Source organism: Desmodus rotundus, chromosome 2 (genome assembly GCF_022682495.2).
Source record: "Desmodus rotundus isolate HL8 chromosome 2, HLdesRot8A.1, whole genome shotgun sequence".
NCBI lineage: Eukaryota > Metazoa > Chordata > Mammalia > Chiroptera > Phyllostomidae > Desmodus > Desmodus rotundus.
In genome coordinates this window covers 198,202,937-198,215,437 of record NC_071388.1, presented here as the reverse complement: position 1 = coordinate 198,215,437, position 12,501 = coordinate 198,202,937, and positions in this window count along the sequence as shown.

The window sequence follows — 12,501 nt, the reverse complement described above, 5'->3', positions numbered from 1 at the left end:
TGACTTGTAGGGACTACTCCATTCTCTTAGAGCAGAATACACAATCTTCTCAAACTTTCATGGCACATCCACCATGATAGGCTGCGTTCTATGCCATAATTCATACCTTACTAAATCTGAAACCCTAGGGATCATGTAAAATACATTCTCTGTCCAAGGTGAGATTAAACTAGGTATTAAGAACAAAAAGATAGTGGAAAATCTCCAAGTATTTGGAAATTAAACAGAAACAATTCTAAATAACTATGGCACACAGAAGTCTCACAAGTGACGATTTTCTCCTTTAGGAAAGTAGAGAAAGAACACTTTAAACATAACTGTTATAGAAGAAAACATATAACCAAACTAGGTCAGAAATTAATGAAATTGATAACAGTTAATCAACAGAGAAAAATCAATGAAATCAATACCCAACTCTGACAACGTCGACAAAACAAACAGCTCAACAAAAAGGTAAACTTGCAGACAGACTAACCAGGAACAAAAAGAGACCAGACATGAATTACCGATATCACACAGGAAAGAAGAGTCATCACAGCTAGTCCTATGAACACTAAAAGTGTAATAAAAGAATAATGTGAATAAGTCTATGCACACAAATCCTATAATTTAAATGAAACAGGTTGATTCCTTGCTAGATACAAACCACCTTTCACCATGGTCAAGCACCACTCTCATCACAGCACCTCAAGGGTGCACACCATCAGTATGACTTACTGTCAATGTTGACCTTGACCACCTCCCCGAGGTACTGTTTGTTAAATTTCTCCACTGTACAGTTACCCCTCCCCCCATATGAATACTGTCATCTTCAAAAGGATGTGAAACTGTTCAGCCCATGGTTAAGGAGTGAACGGTTACACTTCATCTCTTTGAGGGTGGATTATTTACATAAATTATTGGTAATCCCACAGCATGACAGATTTACCTTTCCCCCCACTTGTGATCTTCCATTCAAAAACAAATGATCCCTGTTTAATTCTGAGAAAGACATCAGACATGCTGACCGAGGGACATTCTACCCAACACCTGACCTGTACTCTCCAAACTCTCAAGGTCATCAAGCACAAGGAAAATTCGAGAAACTGTCATAGCTGAAGGGGAGTCTGAGCAGACTTGAAGACTAAAAATAATGTGGTATCCTGGAACAGAAAAAGGACATTAGGTAGAAACTAAGGAAATCTGAGTAAGTAGACTTTAGTTAATAATAGGTAACATTACTGTTTCATTAATTGTGACAAATGTACCACAATAATGTTAGATGTTAATAGGAGAAAGTGGGTATGGGATATGTGGGAACTCTTTGTACTATCTTTGTGATTTTTTTGTGAATCTAAAACTATCTTAAAATAGAAAATTTATTTTTTAAAGAGATATTAAATAAGGAGAAAACTAATTTTGAAACTTAAGCAACATACTACTAAATAACTCATGGATAAAAATAAGAAATCACAATGTAAATTGGAACATGTTTTGAACTAACTGATAATGAACATAACTGTATAATTAATATTGTAGGATATAAGTAAAGCTTTGCACTGAAGGAAAATTTTAGCCTTATATGCATGTAGTAGTAAAAGAACAAGAAAGGTTGAGAACAAATGCGTGATCTAACTATCCACCCAAAGAAGTAAAAATAATAAAATAAGCAATGAGTAAAAGGGAGAAAATAATAAATAACAATGGCACAATATATGAAATAGAAAACTAGCATATATCAGAGGCTCAATGTTGGTAAGTTTGTATTAAAAATATCTAATCAAATTTATTAAAAATCTGATCAAGAACAAAGAGAGAAGAAACAGGAAACAAAAATCAGGAATTAAAAAATGAACATCACAAAAATCCTAGACATTAGATAATAGTGATTGCTCTGAACAACTCTTTGCACATAACATTAAAAATGTAGGTAAAGTAAACAAATACCTGGAAAAGCTCACTTCGAAACCTAAAATGGTAAGAAAAAGAAAATCTGACTTGTCCTATAGCTATTATAGAAATCAAATCTGTAATTAAAACTTGCCCAAAACAAAGAATTAGGCACAGATGATTTTCTTGATAATGTTGATAAAACCTTTAGGAAAAAAATAACTCAAGCCCATTCAGGGAATAAAAACAGAAGGAATGTTTCTTTCCTAATTCTATGAGGTCAGCATAACCTGGATTCCAAAACTTGAAAAGACATTACCAGAAAATCAAATTAAAAACAAAGATTTTAAATAAATGTAGATACAAAAATCATAAACAAAATGTTATCATGTAAAAATCCAATGATATATAAAATCAATACCAATTTGGGTTAATTTCTGGAATTCACAGTTGATTTAATATTTTAAAGTATATTATTATATTTTACCACATTAAAATAAAACAATAAAAATTATATGATCTCAATAAACGCAGAAAAAACAGTTGGAAAATTCAACATTGACATTTAATATGAAATAAATAAACTGAGAAAAAAACTTTTTTATTATGTAAAGAAAACCCAGATTACAAAATCTAGACACTAAGAATTAATTGTCCAAAAAGGAAATTAAGAAAGCAATTTCATTTGCAATAGCATCAAAAAGAACAAAATACTTAGGGATAAACTAAATCAAGGAGGTGAAAGACTTAATCAAGGAGGTGAGAGACTTGTACACTGAGACTGTGAAACAGCGATGAAAGAAATTAAAGCAGACAAGCATAAATGGAAAGACACCCCATGGACAGAAGAATTAATACTGGCAAGATGTTAATATTTTAATATTTTTAAAAACTGAAACAATATTGTTAAAATAGTCAAAATGACCTACAGATGCAATGCAATTTTACTGATATTTCAATGATATTTTTTACAAAAAAAAGTAAAAATAATGCTAAAATTTATATGGAACCACAAGAGAACCCGAACAGCCAAAACAATATTGAGCAAAAAGAACAGAGCAGGAGGCATAAAACTTCCTGACTTTAAAGTATGTTACAAAGGTTCAATAATTAAAACAGTATGGTACTGGGGGGGAAAAGCCATAGACCAATGGAAGAGACAGTTTTCTCAGGTATCCAATAACATTTCAATGACCTTTTATTCCCCGTGTTGGACTTAATTACAGTTCTTTTAATATAATTGATGAAGCAGAAGTTTTAGGGCACCAAGCAGCCTAGAGACCAAGGGGTTTGTTGTCTCTTTATTTTCTATTAAAAACACTATTACCCAATATTTGATTATTACATACAGAATTCAGCCCCTTTGCTTGCTTATGAAAATAATGGTTTTCTTATCTGAGAAGAGATGGGACACCATTTCACTCCCCAACTTTTAGAAGACAAACACAAAGATTTTGCTCTCAGCTGGGCATTTTCTTCAAAGGTGGGATATATTCTTGACACTTTAATAACCTCCCTCTCAACTCCAAAAGGGATTGATAGTGATGAGGCCCAGTAACAATTTCATTGGCTCTTTTAATGAGATTCCTTTAGCAGATGCCTCTCTGGTTACTTAGTACCAACCTTTTAAAAGCAAGCTGGCATAACTTTTGGATAAAGATTACTCACAGAAATTTTAAAGTCCTGACATTCCATTAATTGAAATAAGAACTCACAGTTCTTGGTGAGAATAATTCGAGGATAATGCCTAACTGTAACAATGTGTAATTTCCATCAATTTTTTCCTTACAAGGGAATCTGTAAAAATCATTAAAAAATATGGCAAGTGACAAGGCGGCTTTATGCCTGTGACCAAAAATTTGATCAGTCTCCCTGGAAAAGTATCACAGTGAAACTATCTCTAGAAGCTCTGAAGCCTGGGATCTTGGCAGATGTTTTAAGGACAAACTTGGAGTGATCACACAATGATTATCTGATTGTTTAGGGAACATTCTTCTAGAGCAAAGTTACTCAAAGTGTGGTCCAAGGAACACCCACCTCAGGGTCACCTGAGGATCTGTTGTTTTCATGCATAGATTCTTGGAGCCTTCCCCAAACCTCTTGAATCAGAATCTCTGGAAGTAGATTTTAAGAATCTACATTTTTAGCAAGCACCTTAAGTGATTCTTTTGAGAAACTTTTGTGGGACGGGGGTGTGGGGGATAGTAGTGTCAGTAATGGAAAATACCCCAATGAATATCCTACTAAGAAAAATGTGGTGAATGGAAATGTGTCCAGTGGGAAAATCTGGAAGGAGCTATGCTTAGTTCTCTAAGATTCAGGCTGATGTCATACATAGTCCATGGTGAAGCCGGATATTTTAGCTTAGGTAGAAAGCAATTATTTTCTTCAACCTTAATCCTTGCTTTAATAGGTGACAACTGGTAGTTTTAATGGTGCAAAAGAATGGAGAAGAATGAGATACCAAAATCAGTTTTTTAACTCTACTGGTAGATTTTCTATCTGAGAAAAAAAAATTAAACTTGGTGTAGTGAGGACATTTTACCCATGGATTATTGTAAAACAAAATCATTTTTATGCATTTCATGTTTGGGCCAATGTGGGGGGTCACCTGATTGATAAAATCATGGAACAGCTAAGATGAAATCTAGGCAAGGTGAAAAACACTTGCAAAATTCCAAAGTCCAATTGGGAAATATCCGGATTTAAATCCTATTGTAAGGTCACAATTGGATGCTCAAATTTGAGAATTATTGTGGGAGAACCTGCCTTTGACTATCAGTACTAGAAATGAAGCAAATTCTGGGATGTATTTCTGGGATGTATTTACCCATCTATGATTCCAAAAAATGGGATTTATGATGACTTAGTGAAAAATTTGTCAAGAATATTTTAATAGGACAGAGGCTTTTAAACTTTCTCAATCCACTATGTCCTTAGTGACTCACTAATTCTTTCGTGGTATCCCTAAGTCAAAGTAATACTTAACATTTTCGTTTATATAGTTAGGTCCAGAAAACTTGATAATGTTGTGAAGAGCACTGGACAGAATTGCTGTGCTATCCCTGAAAATGTGTAAAATGCTGCAGTGTCCTCATGCACTTGACATGGTACCCCAGCGCCTCTTGGCACAGATCTGGGGACTGCAATAATAATGTTTGCAGTGTTTATTGCTCTTTTCTTGGCTCTGCAGAGAGCAGGTGAGTATGATCAAGTCTGCATGAGCTCACCTTAGACACTAGGCTGATGATACTTTGTAGGAACTTCTCCTCAACTCACCCCAAAACCATGGTTCATCACAACATTGATTGGTATAGAGTGTAAGTGATAACTTCTGGTTCTTCTATTTTATTGACTTGAAATATTTTTAATAACTATGCTCTTTCTTCTGCCCTACCTCAGGAAACAAAATACATTAAAAACTGCTTTACTCTTTTTCCTAATTCTCCTAATCTTGGTGAATGACAACACCATCTACCACCAAGGCTGGAAATCATGTTGTATTCCTTCAGCTCATTCCCACATAGACTGATGTAAAAGTTTCCAGTTTGGGGGTCTTACTGCAGCCAATTTTCTCTCTCTTCAAAGCACCTTTTTTAGTGCTGGAACAATTTTCCTAAAAACACAAATCTGATTATCTCACTCCTTCTCTTTTTTCACAAACAAGGGGCCCCCCAGTGGCTCCTTGCTGTCTACCCACTAGTTGAGTCTAATTTCTTCAGCATTAACATGCCATCTCCAGGCTTCATTTCTAGGAACTCTGTGCACTGTCCTTCCTTCCATTTCTCCCACTTATGCTGTGACCACCCCCCCCACGAACTCTGCTGCTGAATTGCACTGCACCCCTAATAACTACCATTAGGGGCCAGACCATGGGAGCCTGTTCTTGAGTTAGTTCAAGCAAGTTCAAAGGCATGCCATCACCCATGAAAAACTGTTAAGCTATTTCTTTTAGAAACCTAGACTTGTTCGTACATTTTGAAATAAATGGTTGGAGAAAGGATGTCCATTTATAGTTCTATTTGTAGCTTTTGACTCAGTTATCTATGCCCTTGGAAGAACTTTCCCTTTAAGCCACAAAGGTCACACATATCCCAGGCTCCAGAGAACCTAGGGAGAAATAGTGTGAAATACAGGCTTGCTAACTGAAGTTCAAAGTCACACCAGAGCTCATAGAAACACATCTATCCCAGTTTCCAATTTTTATTCTTTACACCACCAACTTCCCTCTGAACATAAATCATTATAACAGTGGTTGTCCTACTAAGATTGGATTTAACAAGACAGTGTGATTCTTCAAGTATCAGGAAGAATTTCATGTACTTCCTTCCTTACCTTCTATAATTCCTGATAACTCATAATGTGTGACCCATTGCCGTGGACTGAGCTCTCTCCTCTTGAGGTTTCCCACTGTCAGACATGAGAGCTTTTTATTTTCTTCCATTTAAGGTGAGACTCGTATAAAAGGAATGTCTCAGGTTCCTGGCCTGAGACAGATAAAAGAAGAGAAGGGGGAGAGGGGCGTACTAGAAAGAGTTAAGGGGCAGATTATCAAGTTGTAGTTGGGCAAAAGCAAAGGCTAACTTCTTCTGATCTCATGAGTGGGACCTGTTTCTGAGGGTCCTCTTTCTATCTGCATTAAGATTCTGACTTACCTACAACAAGACTTCTTTCAGGCTTCGAATCAGCAAGACCATACATTCTCATAAGCTGGAGTGGAAGGAAAGAGATATTGATTCCAGCTTCATAACATGAAGTAGAAAAAACCATCAGTAAGAGTATCAAGTACAAGATCTTTAAAATATTCATTGTTAACAGAGCAAAGGGAAGGAGCTGGGATAACCATAGCAACACTGAAATACGTAAGCTATAAATTCTGCAAAATAGATAAACCAGCAGTGGCCTTACAATGGAAGCAATAAAACTATTATTCTAATATATATACTTAGCATGAGATTCTGGGGTCAATTTTTTAAATATAGTGATTAATCTAAAAAATAACCAGGTGAAGTTTTTATTATATGATTTTTTCACAAAGTAGGAACTTTAAAATCCATGTGGCTAAAGGAAGCGACATGTAAATTAGCCACTTAAGATAATTTTCTCAGCTAAATAAAGAGGCTGCAGTTGATGGGAATACAGTTTAATCAATTCATTGTCTCTGTGTCATTCCATTTTGGAGAACATGGGTAAACAAACCTTATGGGAAGATTAGAATGAGGGAAAAATTGTAAACATTAAGTTACTTTGGTATGAATCAGGTTTTTGTTGTCAATACTGAAAAATGTCTTGCTCACTGCCCTGTGCCTTTTGATACATCTTTCACTGGATAAAACCCTTCCTCTTCCATGGAACTTTCCCCAATTCATCAACCAACCTGAAGTCTCTTCTTTCTAAACACCCAGAGTCTACACAGCCCATCCCACCCAAGGTGGCGTTAATTACATCATACATTGTGTTGAAGACGCCTGCAAAGTACAATGACAGCACTTGATTTCTGGTAGTAAAGGGTTCCGAGACTATTTCAACACTCCCCGAATCCTACCCCCACCCTAGACTCTCAGTTTGGCAGCACTCCTCTTTCCTTTTCTTTACCAAGAAAAAAATCTTTTAGGGTGGTTAAAAACACTGTCTAACATCCTATACTCTTGGTGAAATTCTGCATCCTGTTGGAAATTAGGAAGTGTCATACTCTTACGCATGATAAGCACAGAGCCAGAAATGGAGTTTACAGTCTTCTCCGTTGCTCAGTCAAGCCTATGTATCTACGGTGTTTGTATGATACACTGATGCTGCGTATTGGGGTGGGAGACATGTCTGCGGAGCAGAATTATTGGCACCAAGATGTTAGTGACCCCTTGGTTCACAGGAAGGGTTCTCAAATCTGATTAGTTAGAATAACAGGTCTCCACCTCCCAGGAGACATTACAGTCGCTGGACTAAATTAACAAGGCCAACACCAATGCTTCCTTCTCCCCTTTGGAAATGACCATCATGAGCATGGTGTGGATAATGGGTAATTCTATAATGGGCTGGGGGAGCACTTGAATTGGAAGGAGAATATAAAGATGTAATGAAGAAGAAACTTTATTCTATGTAAAAATTTTAAGGTTTATAAATCTGTAGGAATTTTGTGTTCTTTATTACCTGAACTGTGTGATAGTAGAGGTAGGAATGATGGGTGTCCTGTGATTCACAGCATTTTTTTCAACCATTTATAAATGTTCTTATCATACTTCTTCTGTACGACACACTTTCCTATTTATAAGCTTTAAGGATAGGGCTACATGTCTGTTAATTTTAAAACGTCTTGTCCAAGGTGATAAAGGATGAGAGGATAAATTCTTAACAATACAATTTTAATCTGACCTCCAAGTTCTCATTTTAAGTTTTTCAGATACTCTAGTCAAAATTTTGGAAACGTTTAAATTGTTGACGTAGACCTATATATAGGAAATGGTCATAGTAGGGAAATCTTTCCCATCATTTCCCTAAAGGGCTCCGGCTTTATCATAGGAAGAATCCCTACAAGAAGATAAACAATTAAAATAGGATACTGACCTGAAATGATAAAGATTGGTTGAGAATCTTGTCAAAAATCCATGTATTTGTGATGATTAAATACAAAGGGTAATTTCCTCACCAGACCTCGAAGGACTAGAACTTGATAATATAGCACCAGTAAGTTTGAAAAAATGGGGTTTCAGGAAAAAAATATAGAAAAATATTATGTTGCAGCATGAATAATAAGTGGAAAAGAAGGTTTGATATTTGTTAAATGCATTATAAAATATCTCATTTACTCCACAGCCATCCAGAAAGTGCAGAAATTATTTTTTCCATTAGGAATAAGACAACAGGGGTTCACAGAGGTTAAAAGACTTGTCCAAGTTGGTAGTGAAAAACAGTTTTGGACCATGATTTCAAGCCTAATTCATTTTGTGACATGCACAGGTACCCAAAACTTATTACCCCAAAACTGGTTCACCCTAAAAGCATTACGTGCAAAGGGGTTTTGGATTACTTTCCAAGCGATAATTCCAAAGTGCATTTTAAGGAAATTTAATAATATAGCATTAATATGAATCCTTATGATGTCACAAGAGAAGCTGTAGATTCCCAGGAAGCAGGCCTTGGTGCTGCGGAGAAAGACTGCGGAACACAACCACACTGGCCCATCACAAGACAGCATTTCTAATGTTCTTAGGCAGGATCATAAGCACGCCCTTTCAAACGTTTTCTGGATGAAGTTAGAAATCACTTCAATGTTGCCTTACACAATTTCCAGGCAGAGGTCTACTTACCAGAAGAAAGGGCGGGGAGGTGGCACAGTGAGGAAGGACTTAGGAAGGACCCTGTCTGCTGGATGGCCATGTGTGTTTGCTCTTTAAGGCAACATGGTTATGGGAGAACCCTTCATAATATATATACTGGGTTTCTAGATGCCACATTTTGCTACCATTTCTGTTATATGTTCTAGACCCTTCCAAGGCCATGCAATTTGGAATCATCTTATTTCCACACTTCCCATGTATCTTTGATGTTTCCTTTTGAAAACTTTCAGTCTCAGTCATCCACAGACCTGAATGTGTTATAATTGGAAAATCCTGACAGATGGCATTATAAAACCTAATGTAGTGCAGTCGGTAGTTGTTCCATTATTTACTCAGCATTCACAATATTGCGTTGGGGTTTCCTTCCTGTTCTGAGCTACCCTCCACCCCCAGCTGCTGCTCAAAGAACACTCGAGTCCAAAATAGCCTTGGGTTTACTCAGCTTTGAACCTGGAGGAGGACTGAGGCTTCTGAATCAGCCCCAGAATGGAGCCCACCTCCCACAGGGTCGCAGGAGAATGATGTCTCCTAGTCATGAGCCCCTTCGGGTGAGAAAATGCCTTAGCTCATTTAGTGCGCTGTTTTCTGTTGAATTTATTTTATTATAGATGTAATGCATATTCATGAGGACATTTTGGAAATGCAAAAAACTAAAAATTAGAATAAAATTAAAGCCATGCATAATCTCACCCCTAGAGATAATCACTAAGAGTTTGCTGATGGATGTTTTTCTGTGTATATATTGCATATAATATTTTGTTCAGAATGAAAATTCACCTCACATATCATTCAATATTCTTCTACAACATGGATTTTAGTGGTATATAGCATTATATTATAGAGAAAACACAGAGTTCATGGAACCAAGCTACCTAGCATGTGGCAGTTGATTGGTCTGGCGGGATGCTTAACTCTGATCTCAGACAATTTTAAGAATGATAAGGGTTTGCCAGATTTGAGAACCAAGGTGTCATGTTTGAGATGAGTTCACAAGCCTCAGCCTGGTCCTAGAGGCTATATGGAAGAAGGATACTGAATGAATTTTTGTTGATCCAATTTTTATTTCCCTCTTACCCCTTCAACCCTCCCTCTCAGACATAGAAAAATGAGTCAGGGAAGTGGAGTGTTAGATGCTGGTGAGAGTTGAGAAGATGGGACTCTGCCCTCTCCCCCCACCTCACAGCCCATCATTAGCCCCACGCAATGGAAGCAGTGGCATCCAGAAAAGTTTGGGGATCTGAGAATTGAGGAGATCTCAGCTCCTCTCTTGGGCTAGAACTTACGAGTGGCTGCCCTGGTGGATGGAATTCCTGGAGCCACCTGGATACAGAAAGGTCTGAGGCAGGTGATCAGCCTCAGAAAGGTAAATGGACACAGCCAAGTTCTCCCTGTATCCTGAGAAGGGGGGAAAGACCATGATTTCACAATTTCCATGTTCTTTTTGTTCTGTTTCCCACTGTTAATAATCCAACACCTGGCATGAGGCAAATGGATGACCTGATATCTTTTTAATATCATAGCAAGTCATGATACTAAGAATTATTTTATTTTCTAGGGGATTATACTTAAATTTGACTTTCCATTTGCTGTTGGTTAAGGTAAGACTCTGGGAAGTTACATGTTAACTTGCAGATGACTGTCATACCTTAGGATGAAAGCTTGCATACATTATCTTTTAACATTAAAGGTATTGAAAGTCAGCTTTTAGCAGATTGCTACTTCCATCATGTCCTGGGTTTTGCTCTGGTGGTGCTTTTACTTCTGTTGTGAGTGATTGTTGTAAGCAAGTATCCAGGCTGAGTTCCTCTGGTTGCCGTTCAGACTATACAGTCTGATCTCTTTTTTACCCGGAAAGTTTTGAGCATGATGTCTGTTTTTGATGCCGTCTCTTATTTTCTTTAAGTTTCAATTTCTCAATTTATTCTTGTTTGCCCACTAAAATACTCTTTCTTCTTTTCTGCAGAATGCCTAAAGAATATTAGCTTATTGACAGAGGAAGCTAAGACTGGCATGAATTCATTAACTATTGGTGGGTTCAGGTTATCAGTTCTTACAATACCTTCTATCCTCAGGGGATCTGGATTCTTTCATTAAAATTCAACAGTACCAACCCCCCTTGGACACAAAAATATTGATCAAGAGAGAGACCAAAGATAAGGAATTTTATTACCCTTGGTGCAGAGATGTCACCAGTGCCTCTGAAATACCAGCAATTTACAAAGCAACCCACAACACAATCCTAATCTCTGACATTATCTCCAGTGGCAACTTGAAAATAATATTCCTCAGTACGGCTCAGGGCTTCGGAGTCAAACAGGCAGGAGGGAAAGTCCTGGCCTCAGTCCTTACCATTTGCCTTTGAGGGGTTTGAATGAAAATTACATAGCTCAGTATCTGGTCTTTGCAGATGTTAAATAAGTGATAACTCTTGGTCATCTTTATTCTAATACTGTATCTGTGACCCGCATACATAACATATATCATGGAGAATGCTAAGTACTATGGTGTAGATGTCCTTCAGAAATGATTCTATGACTCAAACTCATTTTATAAAAATGTGTCAATGAGACTTTTCTCTCCCTAAATGAAAAAACCTCATTGAACTCGACCTCAGCTCTCTCCCCTCTCAAATTAAAGATAAGGTGCCTCTCACCTAAAACAGAAAGAACATTAGAAAAGTGGATATCTAATTTGATAGGGCAATTTTTTAATCCTGTTTTAAATAATGAGAGTTATTGGGACTACGAAGAAGCTGTTCATTGGTCAGGGAAGAGGCCCCTGAGCAGGATGTCACTAAGAGCTTGAGTGTCAAAAATACACCATGACAAAAGTGCCCACCAGGCTGCTTGCATTGGAGTCATGTTTGTCTCTGGCTTAAGTTGGCCTGATGCTGTGATAGGACCGAAAGGTCTTTGAGATGGTGTCCTTAGAGACTGTGGTATCTCTATTCACCCCAAAGTTTCCAGTGTGGAATCACAATACTTGAGTCAAGAAAGACACCTTACTCCAGTTTTCTCATTTTAAAGATGAGAGCAATAAGAAGTTTAAAAGTTGCTCAAGGTTGTAGGACTGTTCCCAAAATATCTCCACTGTTACTTGTATCAGTACTTGGCAATTCACCTTTAGTATCTGTTCTTTGGTTCTCATTAAAGGGCAGGTATGGCCATGTGATATGCCACCTGCAACCTGCATAATTGAATGGTGAATGTTCAATGAATCTCCAGGAAAGGGAAAAGGTTCTGTGGAATGAGCCACAGACCATCTGTGGCAAAGAGAATTGCAGAACTGAAGAGGACAT